Below are 13,379 nucleotides of genomic sequence, written 5' to 3' on the forward strand. Positions count from 1 at the left end.
TCTTAAACAAATGAAAATTGGATTAAATTGTGGCTTGACATGTTTTTAAGAGGCTTTAATGATAAAAAGTTTTCTGCAAGAGGGCAGTTCAGTTGGAGAAAATAGGAGATATGCCTCAAAAGGTTTATAGTATAAAGGTTGGGAACCACTGCTGTAGATGGTAGTCATGTGGAAGGTACTGTCTACTGAACCTGAAGTGCACCTTGCAGATGGTACACACTGCTGCCACGTTACATCAGTGGTGGAGGGAATGTATGAGGGGATGCTAGAGTAGCAATCAAATGGGTTGCTTTATCGAATTGTGTTCAGCTATTGAGTATTGTTGGAACTGCATTCATCCAGGCCAGCAGAAAGTATTCCAGTGCACTCCTGACATGTACCTTGTAGATGGTGGATAGGCTTTGGAGAGTCAGGAAGTGAGTCACTTGCTGCAGGATTCCCTTTGACTTTGTCTGGTAGCCACGATATTTATATGGCTATTCCAGTTCAGTTTCTGGTCAGTGGTTACCCCCAAGATATTGGTAGTGGAGGATTCAGTCATGGTAACGCTACTGAATGTTAAAGAGTGATGGCTGATCCTCTCTTTTTGGAGATGATCATTGCCTGACACTCGGATGAATGCCACTTGTCACCTCAACCCTGCATTTGTCCAGATCTTGCAGCATTTGGACATGGACTCTTCAGTCGCTGAGCAGTCACGAATATGCAGAACATGATGCAGTTATTAGTGAACATCTCCACTTCCAACCTTATGATGGAAGGAAGGCCATTGATGAAGCAGATGGTTGGGCCTATGACATTACCCTGAGGAACTCCTACTGCGATGTCCTCAAGCTGAGGTGATTGACCGCCCCCACCCCTGCTCCCAAACCATCACAACCATCTTCCTTTGTGTTAGGTATGACTCCAACTAGCAAAGGGTTTTCCCCAATTCCCACTGACTCCAATTTTGCCAGGGCTCCTTGATGCTACACTCAGTCAAATGCTGCCTTGATGACAAGGGCAGTCACAATCACCTCACATCTGGCATTCAGCTCTTTTGTTCATAGTTGAACAAAAGCTGCCATGAGGTCAGGAGCTGAGTGGCCTTAGCTGTACATTTGTGAGCAGGTTATTATTGAGCAAGTGCTGCTTTCAATGCACTGTTAATTGGTTGGATTGGATTGGTCCAATTTCTTGTATACAGGCCATATCTAAGAAATTTTCCATATTGCTGGGGCGATGCCAGTGTTGTAGCTGTACTGGAACCGGTTGGCTAGTGATTGGCAAGCTCTGGATCACACATCTTTAGTATTATTGCTGGAATACTGACAGAACCCTCTTGGACGTAGAATATCAGGCCTGGGGATTTATTGGCCTTCAATATCATCAATTTCCTCAACACCATTTCTCCACTGGTATTGATTTCATTCAGTTCCTCCCTCTCACTGAACCCTGTGTTCCGTAACATTTCTGGTAAGTTATTTGTCTCCTCCTTTGTGAAGACAGAACCAAAATATATATTCAATTGGTCAGCTTTGTTCCCCTGGCTAGCTCTTTCACTCTTGTAAGATGATTTGGAATGCACTGCCTGAAAGGTGGTAGGTGTACATTCAATTCTGCCTTTCAAAAGTGAAACAGATCAGCACCCAAAGGAGAAAAAATGGCAGGTCTGTACAAAAATGCTGGTGGAGTGGGACAAGCTAACATGCTCTTGCAGAGAACAGCATAGATTTGAGCAGTCTAAGGGATGATTCCTTCCATGTTGTAATAATTCCATGATTCTATGAAGGTGCTCCTTAAAGTAACTGCTTTTCCATCAAGTTTTTGATCACATGCCCCAAGACCACCTTCGGTGATTCAGTGTCAATATAGCTTGATAACAGTCCCGTGAAGTCTGAAGAACATTTTACTGCATTAAAGGTGCAACTTAAATACAAAATGTTCTGTAATACCAATATCAATTACATTTAATCCTTTAAGATATTCATACAAGGGCAAAACAATAATGGATTAGAATAGCATCCTGGTATGTTTGGATGTAGTTACAGAAAGTTGCAATTCTATTTGGCATTCCTGTGCCCCAGTTGGACTGTACATGTTTTGTCACCACCGGTAAATATTGTTGAATCTTGTTGAACAGTATATCCAATATCTCCCATCATTGTCTATTCATCATCCAACTGCTGTTCAAAGTTGCATTATGGCTTTAACCACCTCCAGTTCACCTGCCCCCTGCCTTTCTTTCAAGTACATAAATGTCTATGTCCTCAGTCATAGCCTATTCACTTGTCAATCCAGTCTTTGGAAGCCTGAACTTCAACGCTTCAACCTTGAAATCCCCAACTTCATCTACAAATCACCTTCAGCCATCCTGTACCTCCTTGAGTTGTTGGGCTATCCTTCAATTTCAGGATGACACCTACCAAGAATTTCACAGTAACTTCATTGCATTAATGTAAGCCTTACTTGTGACTAATAAATAAATAACTTTAAACTTTATAAATAAGGATTGCAAGTTTTTGTCATGGGTCTTCAAAAAGACTAAGCAGATTGATTCTCAATCCGCAGATGTTTGGACACGTGGGCAGGACACCCCACAAAGTTGTGGGATCTAGAATGCAGGATTTGCTTCCTTTTTATTCTCTCTCTACATCCACTCTGCCTTTAAAATATTGTCACATATAACACAATGCAACTTCAATAAGTTGTTGCCATTCTAAAACAATTCGTAGCAAGCTTCCTCAGTCATTAAATCAATGGCGCTATGCTTCATAAAGAGCTCCAAAGTGCCTTTGAAAGCTTTTCTTTGTCCTCTCCTGGAACATTAGCCATTTCAGAGTTGAGAAAACAGGAGGATATGAAAGAAGGTTTTAGCCATCCAGGCACAGTGCTCAGTCCATCAAAAGAGAAAATGGTGGAAAATCTCATTAGGTCTGGCAGCATCTGTAAGGAGAGAAAAGAGTTGACATTGAGTCCAGATGACTCTTTGTCAAAGCTAAAAGACAGAGAAAGTAGGAAATATTTATAGTGGGGGGGGGGGGGGGGGGGGGGGGGGTAAGGGAATGAAAGATGAATCATAGCTACAAAAACAAAGGGAAAGCTGCTAATGGCAATCCACAGAGAGAACAGAAGGTGTGAATGGCCAAACAGCAGAGAAGCTGAAATCAGAGGGTAAACTGTGAGAGTTTAAACTGTGAACCACTGCAAATGCTGGACACCTGAAAAAAAAACAGAACATGCTGGAAAAACTCAACAATTCTGGCAGCATCTGTAGAGAGGGAGAAAACAGAGTTAACAGGGGCAATTCTCCCATCCTGCTACACTAATTCAGCTCAGTGGGTCGGGGGACTCTTGCGGCTGGCAATGCACAGGATTCGCGCATGTGTTCCCACTGCAATAGCATCTCCCGCAGCATCTGCTCTGAGCCGGAATTTGGTGGGGAGGCCAGCAAGTATTTAAATGCTCGTTTTAATCTAATTCAAATGCTATTAGCAGGTCCGAGTCTCCTGGCCTGCTAGCATCTCTCCCTGCCAGAGTCTTTCACTCCTGAGGGGTTTAGGGTAACTCTGCACTTTCAGGGAACTAGCAGCCCGACCTAGGCTGGCAATTGGGCGCCCCCCACCCCCCATGGCAAGGTCGAGTGGTGGGTGGGGGTAACCTGACGTGTCATGGTGCCCTCTGGTTATTGGCACTTTGCCCCTTGGGGGTACCTTGGGCATGGGACATATGGAGCAGAGCACCAACAATTGCTGGCCTCTTGATTTCTTCCCCCACCCCAATAACCAGCTTTCCAACCCTGTCCCCAAATGCCAGCCTACTTGACCCCCTGCCAGACCGCCCCCCCAGGCCAGCCCCGATCTCAACTCCCATTTCCATGTCCAACCCCAATCGCGCCCTCCTTCTCTCCCATTGCAGAACGCAGGGCATGTTTCCCCCAATCCACCAGCCCTCAATAGGCCTCGGTCTCAGTAGGCCCCATCCCCTTGGCACTGCCTGGTGGGCAGTCCCAGAATGCAAGGCTGGCACTGCCCAAGGACAGTAAGAACCAGTCCAATGCCAGCATCTCCACATCATGACTGCCCAAGGGGCACACCCTTGCCCCCAACCTCCCACGGGAAGCCTCAATGGCCTCTGTCCATTACAACTGGTCCTCCATGATGGGGACTAGCTTTAACCCCCATTGGTGGCAATTCGCCCGGCAGGGGAGACACCAGCGAGCCCAGTGAATGCCATCCTGGGCTTGCCAATTTCAACATGGCAATCAGCCTCATGTCATTGCCTGAGGGACTTGCGATCAGGCGGAAACCGCTCGCAATGTCCCGCTACAGGTCCCCCGCTGATGCCTCCCAACCTGCTGGAGTACTTGCACAGTTCAGCAGGCCAGGACAATCGCCCCCATGATTCTTCTTCCGAAAGGGAGAGGCAGAAGTATGATGGGTTTCAAACTGTAATAGGTTAGAGGGCAGAGGCAGAATAAATACCAATGATGTCATGGAACAATAAGCAAAGAAGAATGGTGATGGTAGTAATAAAGAAACATAGCATTGGTCTTCCATGGACCACGGACCAATGCCTTTTTTTAACCTTTCCTGAAATGCAGTGAATCAGAATTCATTACCAAAATTCGCCCCAAGCCAATTCTTAGCTGTCACAAAAGCTCTCCTTGATTTAACATGTTGCTTTCCCTCCTCTCTCATCTACCCAAATCATGGCCAAGCAGTCAGGTGAAACTGTAACCCCGTGGACAGCTCCAGGAGTCCACAGATGCAGTTACATCTCTGGTTTATCTACTGCTGAAACCTTCACCCATGTGTTTGTATCTCTGCATTTGAATTTTCCAACTCACCCTGATCAGACTCCCACTTTCCTCCTACCACAAACGCTCATCCAAAATTCTTCCGTGAATATCAAAGCTCACACCAAGTCCCATTCACACATCATCCCTGGTGTCGAGTTAAGCGATACCTTAATTTTAACATTTTCATCCTCGTTTCTAAATTCCTTCAAGGCCGATCTCTCACATCCTCCTGCCTTTTAATCATATAAGATACCTGTTCTCCATCAATTCTGGCCTCTTCCACATCCTCAATTTTAACCAATCCATCAGTGTTAGCTGAGCTTTTAGCTGCCAGGGCCCAATGTTCTGGAATTCCCTCCTCAAACCTCCCTGTCTCCCTTTTCACTGTAAAGGTATTATGCCTTTAAGAAATGTATTTTAATCATGTTTCTCTGCAGGATGTTTTAATAGTCCCTGGGATTTTGTCGGACCATGATTCACAGGTGGCAAGATCTTTCTTGAAGTCTGTCTGGAGAGATGTTATTGCACGTCAAGCACATCTGCATGCTATACCCAGATCAAATTGCTGGCCAGGAAACGGTAATGGGCTTTGCAACTGTTAGGCTAAGAGTTAAGCATTTGGTATTTCTGCAGATCTTTTCAGGTTGTAGCACCTGTGACCACAGTGGGAATGGTGGTGGAGATCGTGTCCCATGCCAAGTGCTCAAGCAAGCTTTAAACATACCTGGGGTGCATTTGCAAACAGACAACTTCAAAAGTCTGGCTGGAAAGGGTTATTTTTAAGATTGCGTCCTGCCAGTTGAAATTTACTGTGTGTGCTCAGAGGGAGAGGGGTTGTGGATTGCAGCTCTGTCTGCAAACTCTCTGTTCTTTTTTCACCCAAGAAAGGTCCTGCTGCAAATTGCAAGCTGCTATTTCTACTTTTGGATTGCCTTTTTTTTGCAGCTGGAGTTCAATGAGGGGCATGTTGGGACTTGCAGCTCAGCCTGGAACCATCTTTAAATTTTTTCACTCAGTCAAGTGTGAATTGATTTAGGGTAATGGGGCAGGTCAGGGAAGAGCTCCTGTGTCATAAAAATTGCAACTGTCAGATCACCTAGGGGCACAGTGCTGTTTATTTTTTCAGCCAATCAGGGATGAATTAAAGTGAGGGAGGAGAGTTGCAACTTGCAGCTCGGCTGGGAACCCTTTGCTGCTTTTGTTTGTCCAGTTAACAGTGAAGTAAGGTGAAAAGTAATCCATGTAAGATTTCTGATAGATCGAACAGTGAGACAGCTTAATACGTGGACCAAGGAATAGCACCCCAGGCTGGAGGAAATGGGTAAGCCCACAGGTCCTGGCAAAATGGCAGGAACAGTAAGAAGTCTCACAACACCAGGTTAAAGTCCAACAGGTTTATTTGATAGAACAAGCCACAAGCTTTCAGAGTGCTGCCCCTTAGCAGGAGGCAGCACTCGTAGAAAGGGACCTCAGGGCACAGGGAGGGGTGCCTACCATGCTTTCCTGGAGGGATCCCTGAACATAGCATGCTGAGTAAAAGGACAGGGGAATCTATTATGGAGGCCATGCAAAGATTGGACAGCAAATTGGAACGGTGGGCCACTGAGTTGCAGGCCAAGATAGACGAGCTGAGACAGGACCTCGGATCATCTGTTAAATCACTCCAAGGTGTCACCGTCGCCCACGAGAACCGTTTGAAAGAGCTTGAGGATTCCAAAGCATTTAGTAGAAACACTTCCACCAAGCTGAACAGCCAAGTTACTCATTTGAACCAGAGATTAAGTCCCTAAGGGAAAACATGATGAGATGGAAGGATGCCAAAGACAAAATAGCATCTGTCTGATAGGCCTTCTGGAAGGAATCGAGGGCTCAAATACCACAGATGTTGTCGCCCAGTACTGAAGAATGTGCTGGAACTTGAGGATGAGCCGCTTCTGGATTGCACACAGTGTTTCGAGCAAAGCCCAGACTGGGAGAAGCTCCTTGACCCATTATTGCATGAGTACATTAGCAGCATGAGAGAGAACCACTCTGAGGTACCACGAAAATAAGCTGTTGATATTTCCAGATTTTACCCTGCTGGTGGCAAGGAGAAGTGCCGTCTTTGTTGATGTCAAATGACTTCTGCGTGACTGTCCTGGGGTCAGGTTTGGGCTTCGCTTTCCAGCCTGCTTGAGGATTACTCTCAACAATGGAACTGAGCACAAGTCCACAGATCCAGTGGCAGCAATGAAATTTGCAGAGCAGACTTTTGAATTGGGTGACCACACGGTGGATATAAACTGATACCTGTTTTTTATGAATCTGCATGCTGTACCCGGATCAAATTGTCGGCCAGGAAAGGGTAATGGGCTTTGCGACTGTTAGGTTAAGAGTTAAGGATTTGGTATTTCTACAGATCTTTTCAGGTTATAGCACCTGTGACCACAACGGGAACGGTGGTGGAGATCGTGGCCCATGCCAAGTGCTCTGAAGGCGCTGCGATAAGGAGAAGTTGGAGGCACAGGCACCCTGTTTGGGAGGGCGCGTGTTTTTTGAGGGTGGGGGGGGTGCAATTGCTGTGTTTGCGCATTTGGTCTGTGTAGGTGTTTTTGTGTCCTATATCTCTTTTCTCTGTGAGTGTGGTTTGATCTCTTTCAAGCTCAGCCTCTCTTTTTCGTGGTGGGTTTCCTGCGGCCAGTACGAAGGGTGGGGGTGGGGCCCTAGAATATGGCATCTGCTGATGTCAGTGGTTGGGGGAGACTTCTCAGTGAGGAGGGATACCAGGCCACTGTTAGGAATGTGGGATGCTGGCTTGGAGGCCCTTACCATTCGACGTTGAAGAAATTGTTAGGGCAGCCAGAATAATGCTGAGTGGGAAATGTCTAGGACCAGGTGGGTACCCCATCGAATTCTACAAAATATTTATGGCTAAGTTGGATTCCCTGCTATTATGTATGATCAGTGAATCATGTAAGAACCGCTCTCTCCCGTAGGTTTTAAGGCAAGTGACAATTTTGCTTATCCTTAAAAAGAATAAGGACCCACAAATCTGCAGCTCTTATAGAGCGATCTCATTGCTGAAAGTGGATCTCAAATTGATCTCTAAGATTCTGGCCATTCGCCTGGAGGACATTCTGCCCTCTTTTGTCTTGCATGACGAGACTGGGTTCATTAAATATACATATATGGATTCGAAGATTTGGCAGCTGTTCAACATTATGTAGGTGCCTGCCACCTCCAAACTATGATGTGGAGATGCCAGCGTTGGACTACCTCCAAGCTGAAAAATTGTTTGATCAAGTGGAATGGAATTATTTATTTTAAGCTCTTGGGAGATTCGGTTTCAACCCAAAACTCATCTCCTGGATCAAAGTACCATTCCACGCCCCTCTAGCCTTGGTCCGGACAAATGACATGCATTCAAGTCTTTCTCCTAGGCACTGGGCAAGGACGACCTTTCTCCCCCGTTATTTGCCATTGCTATTGAGCCTCTTGCTGAGGCTTTTTGCAACAGCAAACGAGTGGTGGGGACTGGTTGGGAGGGAATCGAGGGCAGAATATTGCTGTGTGCGGACGACCTACTATTGTATGTCAGCAATCCATCCAAAGATTCTCAAAGTCTTATCTATACTAGAGAGATTTGGTCATATTTTGGGGTATAAGCTTAACTTGAATAAAAGTGAATTCCTTCCTTTGAATGCAGCGGCTCGTAGCCTCCTGCTCCACATCCTGTCTTTCAAGATTATCATTGGCAGTTTATCTATTTGGGAGGACAAGTAACTAGCAAATTTAGTGGGCTCTTTGGAGCTAACCTTGCTCCACTCACAGGTGGACAGAACAGGACCTCAAACGTTGGTCCATCCTCCCATTTTCGTTAGCAAGCTGTATCAATGTGGTGAAGATGAACATATTACCTAAGTTTTTATATCTCTTTCATTGCATCCCAGTGTTCAATTCCAAATGCTTTTTCATAGTCTTGATCAGTTCATTTCAAACTTTGTCTAGAATAGGAAAGACCCAAAAATGCAGAGGACAATCTTGCAAAACCCTAAACTGGAGGAGGATATGGGATTGCCCAATTTTCTATTTTATTATTGGGCAGCCAATATGAGAGCAGTAGTGTGTTGGATGCAGACGGAGAGGCAACAGGACGATCCTTGTTGGCTGCAGTTAGAATCCTCCTCCTGTGATCCATCTTCCCTGGCTACCTTGATATGTTCCCCAGTAAATTTTCCCTCCTTCCAATATACTAGGAGTGCACTGGTCAAGACAAGTCTTAGAATTTGAATGCAATTTAGATGCCACTTTGGGTTTCAGGCTTGGTTGCTGGTCTCCCCAGTATCAGCTAAGCATTTTTTTCCTCCGTGTGTTTTGGATAGTGCCTTCAACATATGGGTCAAGTACGGGATCAGAACATTCCGGGACTTGTATGTGGACAGCGTGTTTGCATCATTCGAGCAGGTGGTGGATAAGTTTGCTTTACCTGCAACGCACTTTTTCAGATCTTTGCAAATTCGAGATTTTGCGTCGGGCCGACCCCCAATTTCCAACGTTCCCACCTCATGCCTCCACTGACATATTCTTAGTGCCTTCTATGACTGTGTGTGGTTTCACTTCTGTTCTTTATTCTCAAATTCTGTTCCAATAAGACTCTCTACCAGTGGTTAAATCTTTACAGGAACAAGACCTGGGGGAGAAGTTCCCCGAGGAGAATTGGGACATGGTGCTACATCGAGTACATTCCTCCTCAATATGTGCCAAGCTGGATGTGATACAATGTAAACTCCGTCACACAACATATCAAACCAGGGTTAGACTTTCTGGAATGTACCCAGGCACAAGCCCCCTTTGAGAATGGTGCCAACAAGCTCCCACCACACTCCCGCCACCCTCTTACATATGTTCTAGACTTGCCCATCACTGTATAACTACTGGATATTTGAGATGATTTAGCAATGCTAGATCGGGATATAAGTGCACCCCCAGGGTACCCTGTTTGGGGCCGTGCCATTAAATCCACCGCTGCTGAAATTCCAAGTGCATTTTGTAGATTTCACTACACTCCTGGCAAGACAACTAATCCTGTTTAGGGGAAATCAGGTGCACCCCGACATACGCACAGTGGATGCAGGGGGTGGTAGATACCATTAAGCTGGGAAGGATGAGGTGCACGCTACCTGAGTCCACTGCTAGGTTCTATAAAACCTGGCAACCATTTGTAGCTCATGTTGGGATGCTGCAGTTGGAGCCAGCCGTGTAGACACCTAATGGCCCCAGGACCCTAGGTGCTTCCACAGAGCCTCCCCCAACTGGTGGATGCACCCTGGTCCTTTACTTGCGTATACCCATCCATCCTGCCGAGGTGTGGAGACCAACACGAGAACTTTTCTCTTTTCCCTCTTATTCTCTTTCTTCCCTCCTTCACTGTCTCTCTTTCTTTTCTCTGCTCAATAGTTTATAGCCTGGACTGTTTGGGTGCTTAGTTGGTTCTCAGGCGGCATTCCTCTGTCTTTTTGGCTTTACATTATTACTGTCATTACTGGTGCAATTAGGTGGGGCTTGGTAGGGGTGGGAGCCGGAAGTACAGGGGCTTGTCCCTTGGCCTTGGGGAGCCCTGTGCCTAGTCGCATTGGAATGTACATGCGAGCACTGTATGGATCTCTAGCTATGTTTGTTTGCTATGTAAAATATGATAATTTTCAATAAACAAATAAAAAAAACTAGTTCACAATGGGTGACCATGATCAATTTCTTGGCAACAGTGCCTTCAGGATAGAATGGGTGAAATTGCCAAAACAAAACCACTATTAAAAGCAAAATGTGATGCTGATACTTCTGAGATACAAAATATTTAGGTCAATGAATTAATCAATCTTTTTATTATTAACCACTAGATGCCATGGCTTTTTTTCTGAAGAGCTTAAGGTGTCAAAGAATTTCCATGATGTACATTAGCTGTTTCAGATTTTCCTACATCTAAAATCAAAACAAGCTTTGAATCAAACATGTTCAATGACTATACCTGACTATACTTGATTAGCTGTAAAGACTCGCATTCTAATCAGTATTCTGTAAACTGTGTGTGCCTTTATATGCTCTGTTTGAGACCAGAACTCTTCACTCATCTGACGAAGGGGCAAACCCCAAAAGGTTGTGGGTTTACTATCAAATAAACTTGTTGGACTTTAACCTGGTGTTGTGAGACATCTTACGATGACTATACCTACAGAGATCCACTAGATGGCAGCAGTTACACTTCATTATGGTTGCTTTAATAACACAAACAAATGACTATACGGTAGTAGCAACTAGGCAGTTTTACCAAACAGTGCATAATTAAGCTAATTTGAATGTGCAAATTAAAAAAAACGTAACTGAGAATAGTTTAGGAAAAATGAATGCTGACCATATTTTCAGTCCAAAAAAGTTCTGGCTACTACTCAGGCAGGTTTTTAAAATTGTCTTCTAAGTTAATGCAAATAAGTGCAAACAATGCATCGCTAAATGGAATTGATCAGTCTGGCTGACTGATTTACAAAAGGTCACATCCTTCAACTAATCAACCTTGTACTCAATTTGCTATTGCAGGGCGATTTGAATTTCACTGTTTTCAAATACAACTTTCAAAATGTCAGAGCAAAGCACATTTCACAAGGGAATATCAAAACAGCCTACTTTATTGTTTTAGAAGTACCAACTGCCCGGTCTCCATCTTCCACAGGCATCAAGACAGCACTGCATTCAGGGAAACAGATCTAACTCATCCTTTGAGATTCTCACTGAATCAGCTGTTTTAAACAGAATGGTGGGACAGCACTGCTGCCTCACAGCGCCAGAGACTCAAGTTCAATTCCAACCTCAGGTGACAGTTTGTGTCAAGTCTGCATGTTCTCCCTGTGTTGGTGTGGGTTTCCTCCAGGTGCTCTGGTTTCTCCCAAAGATGTGTACAAAATTTATTGGTCTTGCTAAATTGCCCCTTAGTGTCAGGGTTTTTAGTAGGGTAAATACACAGGGTTTCAGGGATAGGACTTGGGTGGCATTGTTGTTGGAGCAGGTTTGATGGGCCGAATAGTCTCTTCTGCACTGTAGAGATTCTATGAGTCTAAACCATCCCTACCAGCAATGCAGCAAATTCTTGCTACCTCTCAGGCTGAGAAATTAATTTTATTCTTGTTCAGTAATACAGCTAAGTTTGTATTCACCTGTTTCAAAGAAATTTTTCAAACCTTTATCAGTTGCATACAACAAGGTGATAAACAACAGTAAGTAATTAAAAACCATAAAAAGGAAAACAAAGTACTTCCACGCATCAGACAGCAAGTAACATCAAACATAATGTTTGAAAAATCCTCCAAACAACTTTGCATAAGGAAGTGTTATACATTGGAGTAGAATTATCAAAATGTGTTCACTGAATACAAACAGACAGATCAATCAATCATCATACATCTTTAACAGTCAGGCACACTACCTCTATTAGCACGACACAGAATGTGATTGACATTTTTTCTGTATAATAGCTAACAATAAATTTGAGAGCAAATACTAGTTGTCCCCTTGAAATATGAATGCTCAATCCATGATTTGAAAAGGGTGCCTGCGACAAAATTCCTGCATATGTAATATTTTACCCCAGCAAATATATTTCAAGGGACAGTGGATAATTTATATAAAATTATGCAATACAATTCTATTGCAGATCAAGAATTTGTTAAATAACAGCTGTGCCAGGAAGAGATACTCAAAATCTTTGTAGTACTTCATCACTTTGTCAAAAAAAGACAACATTAGGAGAGCACGTCAGCCAAATTCAATTGCAAGCCAGCATTATGAAAAGCTTGAGCATGGGTATCCCATACATCTTTGTGAGGAATGTGTTACACACAGGTGGAAAGCAATGTCATGCTTCTAGCTTATTTGATCTAATCTCTCAGTCTGTGAAATTATAAAACAGAATGTAAATGACAATTTTGTAAAGAATGACGATTCTTGCTCAAAAAAAATACATTTTCAATGTGAAGAATACAAAATGCAAGTGATCAAAAGAGTGAAGTTTCAGACAGCTCTAAATAAGAGAGCGTTACTACAGGCGGACTGGATTGCGTGAAAAAGATTTCCAAGACAATTATGTGAGAAAGTGCAGATTTTCCCATTATCTGAGTTAAGAAGTCTCTGCCTTTAAAACGGAGCAGAAATGGAAAACACAGGTGAAAATATTTCAATTTAAAATCCTAAAAAAAAGTGTCTCTTTGAAACTAGGTCCTCTCCTCATAACTGCAGCTGTATATCGAGATGAAATATGAAATAATAAACAGAAAATGCTTAAAATACTCAGCAGATCAGGCAACAACTATGCCAAGAAACCAAGTCAACATTTCAGGCCGATGACCTTGCTTCAAAACTAGAGGAAGATCAAAATGTTTTAAGCCAGTGAAAGGTGAGAAGGTGGGGAGGAGGGATAGGAAAAACAAAGGGAAGGTTTGTGATAGAATTGTGGGCAAGAGAGATTGAATATTTCACAGTGCAAAACCAATGGGAGTGGGTACAGTTAAGAAACAAAATGTTTCCGAAAGAGACATGAATGGCTACAATTCAGCCATCTTGCATGCAACATTTA

General features: G+C 43.8%; 1 protein-coding gene across 1 annotated transcript in view; it reads right to left on the reverse strand.

Moving 5' to 3' along the window:
* ralgps2 (Ral GEF with PH domain and SH3 binding motif 2) overlaps nt 1-13,379 on the reverse strand; it is a 359,688-nt gene that overhangs the window by 338,453 nt on the left and 7,856 nt on the right. The window lies entirely within an intron of this gene.

The sequence above is a fragment of the Carcharhinus amblyrhynchos genome, chromosome 9 (assembly GCF_965287045.1).
Source record: "Carcharhinus amblyrhynchos chromosome 9, sCarAmb.v2.hapA, whole genome shotgun sequence".
NCBI lineage: Eukaryota > Metazoa > Chordata > Chondrichthyes > Carcharhiniformes > Carcharhinidae > Carcharhinus > Carcharhinus amblyrhynchos.